Source organism: Pecten maximus, chromosome 4 (genome assembly GCF_902652985.1).
Source record: "Pecten maximus chromosome 4, xPecMax1.1, whole genome shotgun sequence".
NCBI lineage: Eukaryota > Metazoa > Mollusca > Bivalvia > Pectinida > Pectinidae > Pecten > Pecten maximus.
In genome coordinates this window covers 8185935-8196574 of record NC_047018.1, presented here as the reverse complement: position 1 = coordinate 8196574, position 10640 = coordinate 8185935, and the positions used below count along the sequence as shown (strand labels likewise).

The window sequence follows — 10640 nt, the reverse complement described above, 5'->3', positions numbered from 1 at the left end:
TGGGGATTGAACTACCCAACCCTGACATGTACATGCTACATACATATAATGTATATATGTCCTGTTATTCCCAACAGATGATTTTATGAAAACCAGACATAACCAACGATAGAACAGCTTGTCAAGTAATAAAGAAAACCTAGCGAGCAGTCACTCCACCGACTTTGAAAGTGGTAGCCATGACGCTGTTAAAGCATGTTTGGATAAAATAGGTTTAGTCACACCACTTGATTTGTGAAAATAGATATATTCTTCACTCTGGTCTTTACAGACATGCACGCAGCTACGATTACGTTGTAGGACCGAGAGTGACTAAATTATTTAAGTACTGATTACATCTCGTGCTTATTGCAATTCAAGTACAGTCGTTCTATTGGACCATAACAGGTTTCAATGTCTAAACCTGACATACCAGCCGCTGTAGCTAGGATACTATAGGACCGCCAGGTAAGTCGCCTATCCTACTGATGTCTTGTTTTATGTAATGTGTTCCAAAATATGTATACGTGTATTTAAATGCTGTAGATATTGTAGTGAAAACTGAACAAACGGGTTTGAAATTTGGATACATGAATTCAGTGTTTTAATTTGGGGAAGAAAACTCCACTTGTTACAGTGTATTATATTACTAATGAAAACGTACTGTAACAAGGTCACTTTTGTGTGGCTATTATGTAATCCACCCGATGCTGATGATGAAGTAATCAATATAGTTTGTGTGTTTTCTGTTTTGCTGTTAATAAGAATTTAAACCACAAGCATGAAGAAATACGTGCAGATATGATACATTATAATCGGCCTCGGATGTGCAATTGACACAGGAATCCGTCAATATGTCTTGTATAATTTATGTAAAACTTGTCTCCTGAACATGTCGCACAGATTACTTATTTATGTGGAACTGTCTATTGACTTGGTGTTATAGATTGGCGTTTATTTAGCAGATTGTCTCATAGAATAATGTGTATTTAATTGTCTGCTAAATATGTCTCATAGATTTACGTGTATTTAGTTGTCTGCTAAATATATTTTATAGATTTACGTGTTATTAATTCTCTGCTTAATGTGTCCTATAGGTGAATGTAGGTACTACTGTTGGGGGATATACATGTCTTACATGCGGGTAACCAAACTAATATTAGGGGATATACATGTCTTACGTGCGGGTACCTATACTAATGTTAGGGGATATAAATGTCTTACGTGCGGGTACATATACTACTGTTGGGGGATATGCATGTCTTACGTGCGGGTACCTATACTAATGTTAGGGGATATAAATGTCTTACGTGCGGGTACCTATACTAATGTTAGGGGATATACATGTCTTACGTGCGGGTACATATACTACTGTTGGGGGATATACATGTCTTACGTGCGGGTACCTATACTAATGTTAGGGGATATACATGTCTTACGTGCGGGTACCTATACTACTGTTGGGGGATATACATGTCTTACGTGCGGGTACCTATACTAATGTTAGGGGATATAAATGTCTTACGTGCGGGTACCTATACTACTGTTGGGGATATACATGTCTTACGTGCGGGTACATATACTAATGTTGGGGGATATACATGTCTTACGTGTGGGTACCTATACTAGTGTTGGGGGATATACATGTCTTACGTGCGGGTACCTATACTAATGTTAGGGGGTATACATGTCTTACGTGTGGGTACCTATACTACTGTTGGGGATATACATGTCTTACGTGCGGGTACATATACTACTGTTGGGGGATATACATGTCTTACGTGCGGGTACCTATACTACTGTTGGGGGATATAAATGTCTTACGTGCGGGTACCTATACTAATGTTAGGGGATAAACATGTCTTACGTGCGGGTACCTATACTAATGTTAGGGGATATAAATGTCTTACGTGCGGGTACCTATACCACTGTTGGGGGATATACATGTCTTACGTGCGGGTACATATACTACTGTTGGGGGATATACATGTCTTACGTGCGGGTACATATACTACTGTTGGGGATATACATGTCTTACGTGCGGGTACATATACTACTGTTGGGGGATATAAATGTCTTACGTGCGGGTACCTATACTACTGTTGGGGGATATACATGTCTTACGTGCGGGTACATATACTATTTTTGGGGGATATACATGTCTTACGTGCGGGTACATATACTACTGTTGGGGGATATACATGTCTTACGTGCAGGTACATATACTACTGTTGGGGGATATACATGTCTTACGTGCGGGTACATATACTACTGTTGGGGATATACATGTCTTAGGTGCGGGTACCTATACTAATGTTTGGGGATATACATGTCTTACGTGCAGGTATATATACTACTGTTGGGGGATATACATGTCTTACGTGCGGGTACATATACTACTGTTTGGGGATATAAATGTCTTACGTGCGGGTACATATACTACTGTTGGGGGATATACATGTCTTAGGTGCGGGTACATATACTACTGTTGGGGGATATAAATGTCTTACGTGTGGGTACCTATACTACTGTTGGGGGATATAAATGTCTTACGTGCGGGTACCTATACTACTGTTGGGGGATATAAATGTCTTACGTGCGGGTACCTATACTACTGTTGGATGATATACAGGTCTTGTATCCTGACCAGAATATATTTTCTACGAAATACGTTTTCTGATGTCGACGCCTATAGAACTGTATATTACATATAGTGTCTCATAGATATCTCAATATAAACCGCATGCATAAACATATGTCAAAGATTGGCATAGATGATCCTACGTAAACTACCACAACATATGGTCAGGGCAATCCTGTAGCAGAACCTATTTCGAATAATGTTACGGCGTGAACGATTGTTCGCGGATCAAATCACGGCATAATTGTATGATTTTACACTCCGTGTGCTAACAGGGGTATTGGATACAATGTTCAAAGAATGCCTGGGTAAAATCAATTAATTACTGTCCAACTGTTTTACACATGACAGTTAGCAAACGACGTTCAATAACATGTGGGGATGCTGCATGAGTGGTAAACTCTGATGGTGGGTAGTAAGCTCTGATTGTGGTTGGTAAGCTCTGATGGTGGGTAGTAAGCTCTGATGGTGGTTTGTAAGCTCTGATGGTGGGTAGTAAGCTCTGATGGTGGGTAGTAAAGCTCTGATGGTGGGTAGTAAGCTCTGATGGTTGGTGATAAGCTCTGATGGTGGGTAGTAAGCTCTGATGGTGGGTAGTAAGCTCTGATGGTTGGTGATAAGCTCTGATGGTGGGTTGTAAGCTCTGATGGTTGGTGATAAGCTCTGATGGTTGGTGATAAGCTCTGATGGTGGGTAGTAAGCTCTGATGGTGGGTAGTAAGCTCTGATGGTGGGTAGTAAGCTCTGATGGTGGGTAGTAAGCTCTGATGGTTGGTGATAAGCTCTGATGGTTGGTGATAAGCTCTGATGGTGGGTAGTAAGCTCTGATGGTGGTTTGTAAGCTCTGATGGTGGGTAGTAAGCTCTGATGGTGGGTAGTAAGCTCTGATGGTGGGTAGTAAGCTCTGATGGTTGGTGATAAGCTCTGATGGTGGGTAGTAAGCTCTGATGGTGGGTAGTAAGCTCTGATGGTGGGTGATAAGCTCTGATGGTGGGTTAGTAAGCTCTGATGGTTGGTGATAAGCTCTGATGGTTGGTGATAAGCTCTGATGGTGGGTAGTAAGCTCTGATGGTGGGTAGTAAGCTCTGATGGTGGGTAGTAAGCTCTGATGGTGGGTAGTAAGCTCTGATGGTTGGTGATAAGCTCTGATGGTTGGTGATAAGCTCTGATGGTGGGTAGTAAGCTCTGATGGTGGGTTGTAAGCTCTGATGGTGGGTAGTAAGCTCTGATGGTGGGTAGTAAGCTCTGATGGTGGGTAGTAAGCTCTGATGGTGGGTTGTAAGCTCTGATGGTGGGTAGTAAGCTCTGATGGTGGGTTGTAAGCTCTGATGGTGGGTAGTAAGCTCTGATGGTGGGTAGTAAGCTCTGATGGTGGGTAGTAAGCTCTGATGGTGGGTAGTAAGCTCTGATGGTGGGTAGTAAGCTCTGATGGTGGGTGGTAAGCTCTGATGGTGGGTAGTAAACTCTGATGGTGGGTAGTAAACTCTGATGGTGGGTAGTAAGCTCTGATGGTGGGTAGTAAGCTCTGGTGGTGGGTTGTAAGCTCTGATGGTTGGTGATAAGCTCTGATGGTGGGTTGTAAGCTCTGATGGTTGGTGATAAGCTCTGATGGTTGGTGATAAGCTCTGATGGTTGGTGATAAGCTCTGATGGTGGGTTGTAAGCCCTGATGGTGGGTGGTAAGCCCTGACGGTGGGTGTAAGGTCTGTTGATGGCTAGTTAGTTCTGATGATTGGTGCTGAATTCCCCGAGATTTGTCGCACCTACACAATCGTACGCATTTAATGCTCTAAAAGAGTTATCTTATATCGCTAATTTACCGTCTACATAGATCAGGATTGATTGCTTAAAATCAACATTTCATGAACTCTGTTTCAGTATCACGTTACTACTGCATGTCGTAAGACATGTTCATTGTTTAGTTGAGCGACGAGAGGAACAAACAATAACCTTTTCGAATCTACAATAAACAAGGCAATAGATGACCAAAGAGAAGGATTATACAGCTCTTTTTTTACCTGGTTAAATTGTATGGCTGTTAATCTTAATGTTTTGTTTGTTTTGAATTCATATTCAAAATCGAGATCTGTTTATCTGTATGATTTGTTGCTGGTTACCTCCTCAAGCATTTTAATGTTGACCTTATGTTCTGTTTACCTGGTCAAATATGATCATTTCTTTATATTGTTATGAAAATACTTCGCCACCAACAGTTTAACTTCACACGTTAATGCACAAGGTCCCTGACCACCCATAATAACATATGTCGACCAAATGGTGCAGCTGAAGGGACTAAACTGACAATAAACTGTATACAGATTTATCAGTCCGTGTGGAAGAGCTACTTATACAGTCGGTTATAACCTCAAATCAAAGGTGATGTCTCTAATAAAAACTGGTATGATGCTGAATCAATCACAAACAGCTGTAGCATACCATCAATCAGCTTGATCCAGGTCTCAAAATGGGCCAGCAAAAAGAATGGGTATTTCATAAATTACTGCAAATTAAGTGCATTAGAAAAACATGTATGTAACAATTTTATAATTGAATGGTTTCCTGTTTACTACAACATATTTTTCACGAGTATGACTGAATATTGAACACGAGTGGAAAATATATTCTCTCGTACTTATGAAATATACATGTTCATTACATTTTACCACTGAAATATACCAAAAAAATCATTCTATAAATGTGATACTTTTTTTACTAGTAACACGCTTTTAACTTGCTGATTTGACCAATTTAAACAAGGATTAGAAAATACCAAAAATAACTGACCAATCAGAAAGCCCGACATGTACGCCATCACCTGGACAAGAGAAACTACTGTGTTTTTGTTTACAAATCAACTCCCTCGTCTGAAGCTTCTAAACAAATTGAAATATTTTTTGAGCTAAATTTTATTTTATTTTTTTTTTTTTTTGCGGATTTTTCGTACATCGAACTAATGTAATCCTCGTAATAGACCTTGTTAGATTACAGGGAAGGTTTTTCGTTGAAAAAATAATGTAAAGAATATATAGAGGATATCTAACTATGTCTTCAGTTGTACGAAATATATTTCATGGGTGTGGGTAATATTTTAGTATTTTTCACGAGTGCGTATCGTGAAATATATTTGGTATTACCGAAGACACTAAGATATCCTCTATATGTTATAGTCAACGGGAAGCTATTTTAATTTCTTTTTATTTCATTTCTTAAAGACGGAGGCCACGTTGGCCGAGTGGTTAAGGTGTCCCGACACTTTAACACTAGCCCTCCACCTCTAGGTTGCGAAATCGAAACCTACGTGGGGCAGTTGCCAGGTACTGACCGTAGGTCGGTGGTTTTTCTCCAGGTACTCCGGCTTTCCTCCACTTCCAAAACAATGCACGTCCTTAATGACCATGGCTGTTAATAGGACGCTAAGCAAAATAAACCGAACCAAATGAACCAAACATTCACAACAAGGACTCAAACTTAATTAACGTAATACAACAAATCTTTCATACATGCACACGCGCACGCACACACACAGGTACATACCACACAAAGATTGGAACACTAGCTTTACAACTACAAAGTCATGTATTTTGGTAATAGGAAGCAACCAACCAATCGAAAAAAACTCTCCCAATTTCAAAATGGCTTTCCTGGAAAAAAAATTGAGTTGAAGGACCGATTTTTCATAGCGTTATATGACAACTTTTGTTATAAATCATAATTGCCAAACTGAGTTCAAGAATTTGTTATGGAATACTCAAAAACATTAGCACTGAAGTCCATGGAAAACAATTGGTTGGTTGGTCACTATAATGGAAGAATAAACAAACTAATACCAGCTGGTATATTTATTCCCTTGTCCAGAGAACATCTACATGGTTACAAACGTATATAGTTCTTCACATATATATAGATATCATCAATAAGTAGATAAGGCTTGAATTAAAACATTGTAGACTTAAATTATCATCCAATTATCTATCTATGATTTACACCAGCATTATAAAAACAAACCCAAACAAAAAACTACTAGTTTTCAAACATCAATTTCCATTTTATTCATATGTTTCAATATATCATTTTTGATTTTGAATTTTGTTTTCAATATCATATTTGAATGCCAAACCTCACCTAGACCACAGGTAATGAACACCTGTTGGTCTCTCCGGAAAGTAATGTTTCTAATCTAAAATTAGTTACTTCACTAGGTTTTTTTTTTTTTTTTTTTTTGATTTTGCCAAAGTTGAAAAGATTGTTTACACTCCAGAGAAGATGTTCTATTATTTCGATGTCCGTATTACAGATATTACAGATATTGTTGTACGACACATTGGTAGATTTTAAGTAATTATTTAGAGGGAGAATGCGGTGTTGTAGCCGGTATTGAAATCAATGTATTGTTGTATCATTGATAATTTGAAAAGGAATAGTATATATTGTTTTAAGTCTTTATTTCCAAGAGCATTTAAAAATTCATGAAGGATAAGAATTTGTTCTCCTGCATGATCTTGTAAATCACATACATTTCTAAAACCTTTGTCAAGCCAGTCTCTGTTAAAATACAAATACAAAACAGGATGAGTTCTACCAACTAGGAAGAAGACTTAAGGATCACAGAGTTTTTACCTGTGTTGCTTCTGAAACTTTATTCTAAGTCTGAAAAACATGTTTTCAAAAGTGTCATCATTCCTAAAACATGTTGAACTCGGTCCATTGGTTACTATATTTTAAAACTGTATATTCCCAGCAGGTTAAGTTCTGTTTATCGACAGCTCCTTAATTATCGTTTATCGTCGTGTTATCAAGCCCCGAGTCCTCTAAACAATATTCCTTTCGTTTATAAAATCCTTTATGTGTTTTTGATGAAATCAAACAAAGAGGCAAGCACTCAAGATCAACAAAGCAAACATGCATGTAAGTGAAAGTAGTTATAATGAGTGTTTATGCCATAGTATGCGTTTTAAACATTGTGTGTAGTCTTGCTATTACAGTTTAATTAAATTTCAGTTTGCCAGAGAATGATTATTTACTTTAGCACATTATTTTCCTTTGGGAAATTAAAGTACCTTGAAGAGGAATTTTTTAGCACAGCCGTTGATTGAGCTTGTTTTAAAAAGTTTTGAAGTTTTTGCGATATGTTGTTCGCTGGGTCCAGGTATTGCCACGGTCTGCCCTGAACAGCTGTCTGTAGCGTTAAGGTTCCTGGGACGATGATATCTAGATTAAAGTTAAAATAGATCTTCAATTTCCCTAGGTAAATAGCTGTAAGTGTTTCAGCCAATTCAGTACACGTTTAACACAGGTCTTTATGGGCCAGTGAAGTTGTGGGATCTGACTTTACATTGAGTGAACGGGAGTATTATTGTTCAGATGAACTAGTTTATAACTGGTAATGGTTATCACTCCATCTAAGTATGTACCAATATATCCCTGTACTTATGTTCTGTAACACACCTCAAACATTAACTGTGAAGGCTGCAAAAACATTCCACGCCTGCACGTAGTATGTTAAATACGTACATGTAGAACAATATCATACACCATGTAAACACAGGAACTTGTGTATTGTTACACAGTCGTACGTCTACCATTGGTACCCATTTTTACTGTTTGAGATATGTGATATATAATTTCAGGAATGTCCACGTGTCAGTGTTGCACTTCATTTATTCCTTTATTAGAGTTATTACATTGAAAACATTTAATTTTGAAATACTGTTATCAAACAGTTTATTGTTCCTCAAAAGGGTCCTTCCGATTCTGTATGAAATATAATTCATGATTATTCTTTTTATAAAATCTTTTTATAATTGGTATACATTACAATTAAAACTAGTCACATTTTTTTCATGTCCTGCAATTATCTGATATACAGAATATACAGTTTTGTATTTATCATTCGGTATATCATATAGATCCATTAATCACCTGATATAGCCTATAGAATATACAGTTTTATATTCCTTACTCGGTATATAAAATCTCCATTAATCATCTGATATACAGAATATACAGTTTTATAACCCTTACTCGGTATATAAAATCTCCATTAATGATCTGATATACAGAATATACAGTTTTATATTCCTTACTCGGTATATAAAATCTCCATTAATGATCTGATATACAGAATATACAGTTCTATATACATTAATTATGATATACAGAATATACAGTTTTAAATTCATTACTCGGTCTATGATATATCCATTATCTGATATACAGAATATATCATTAATGAGTTCATATTCAAAGGTTATCTAAACTTGTAAGTTATTGCAGAAATCTCTTGTACATTTGCAGTGTTACAGATTTGAGTGTAAAGGTATTAGCTTACCCACGGGTAGAAGTGTGTCTCCCCCTTGGCCTAATTCAATCTGCTTTCGTATGAGGTTGACTTGATATCAGTGCTTATCACAACAGTTAACAAAGACATGACTAAGTGTTTCAATTCCACTTTGAGATTTAAGTCGTTATATATATCATATTGACCTCATCACCCGTTTCTCTCTGTATTTAGTCAAAACGTTACCAACAAGAACATATTACCCTTGAGCTATTAACGTGAAGATTTCCATTTCTCTGTTGTTAATATCCATTTCTCGATAGCAACATAATGTCACCCTTACATACGACATGCGCATACCAGTCTGTGTTTCTGTTTTCAATGGTCACAATTGCCGACCATCCGCTGACAGGGAATAGCATTTCGAGAAATACAGGATGATGGAGGTTTTTTGGACTATGATTGACATCATGACCCCATTGAGAATTATTCTATTTCCTCGAATAGCATGAAATTTGACGTGTTTGAAATACATGAGCTATAATTACAAATGTAAATTTTATTTTTGATATCAATAAAAATGTTCCGGAGGATTACAAAACAAAAAGCAACTGTCTTGCGCAACATATTTAGAAAATAGGGAATATTGGCGAAGTATAGGAATTGTTTAGTGGTACAGATATATTGGATTGACAGTTTAACTAGATTCTCCTGGTCTGTCATGCTTGACCTTATTCTATGTCCATTGTTATTGCCCTAATACTTGACTTGTATACGTGCTAAACAGTCCACAGTCTTTACTAGGGTACTTCACCAGAAGTGTACACCACCATGACACGGTAAGTCTTACATGGCATGATAAGTGGCTCACGTACCGATCCTTTCATAAAGAAGATTTTCATGATAAACGGCATTAAGGGCGAGCAGGTGCTCCATTAATACCCCGAACTTCGGCTGTCTATCTCTCATTTTTATAAACACAGCAGTTTTTCTTTATATTCCTTTTCAGGAACGGGTTTTAAAAATACGCTGTTTATCATTAACAAAATGCTTGTTTATCAATAACATATATATTCACATTTGCCCTGTCATGTTAATATATACCTATCTAAGAAATATGTTTCACTGTTCGCCTATCTCTTTAAGAGGACGTTTGTGTTTACTTTCCTTTTCTCTTTATCTTCACCTCTCTTAAAGGAGACAATGACTATCAGATACACTGTCTCTCAGCTCCCATGTTACCAAGTACATTTACAAATTGGCGGGATATGTTGCTATCTTAGTTATATGAGGAAATATAAGATTGAGTATAACTTCCGGTCGTCACAGCCTGTAAGTGAGAGAAAACACCGTCTACACACTGGTTGCACTTCATGACCCAAACGTCTGCGATTTATTTCAGATTCGTAACTGTAAAGTACTTAATTTCGCCATTGCGTTGGAGTTGATTAGTGTAATGTTCCTGTTTACAGGATAGAATATATACTTCTTAATTATCTCGCTTGTTCTATGTTTACACCATACAGTAAGTCATATCGACAGTAGTTGTAAGAATGTCTTTCTAGTTGTAAGAATGTCTTTCTATCATCGTGCCTCACGATACTCCCCATACCACTATCATCAAAAGTCTGCAATACAACTCAATTTCTGTATTCTTCGATAAACCGGAAACAGTTCTCTGTCTTGATGCATTTTATTTTAGTTACTGTTGACAATAAAAAGCAGCTCGATCCGCTATATTTGTA

General features: G+C 37.3%; 1 protein-coding gene across 1 annotated transcript in view; it reads left to right on the top strand.

Annotated features, from left to right (window-relative positions):
* The first annotated feature begins 341 nt into the window (after nucleotides 1-341).
* Nucleotides 342-10640, top strand: part of LOC117325124 (prostaglandin E2 receptor EP4 subtype-like) — a 41490-nt gene continuing 31191 nt past the window's right edge. The window contains exon 1 of the mRNA XM_033881085.1: nucleotides 342-447. The gene's annotated coding sequence lies outside the window, so the exon portion shown is untranslated. The remainder of the gene's footprint in view (nucleotides 448-10640) is intronic.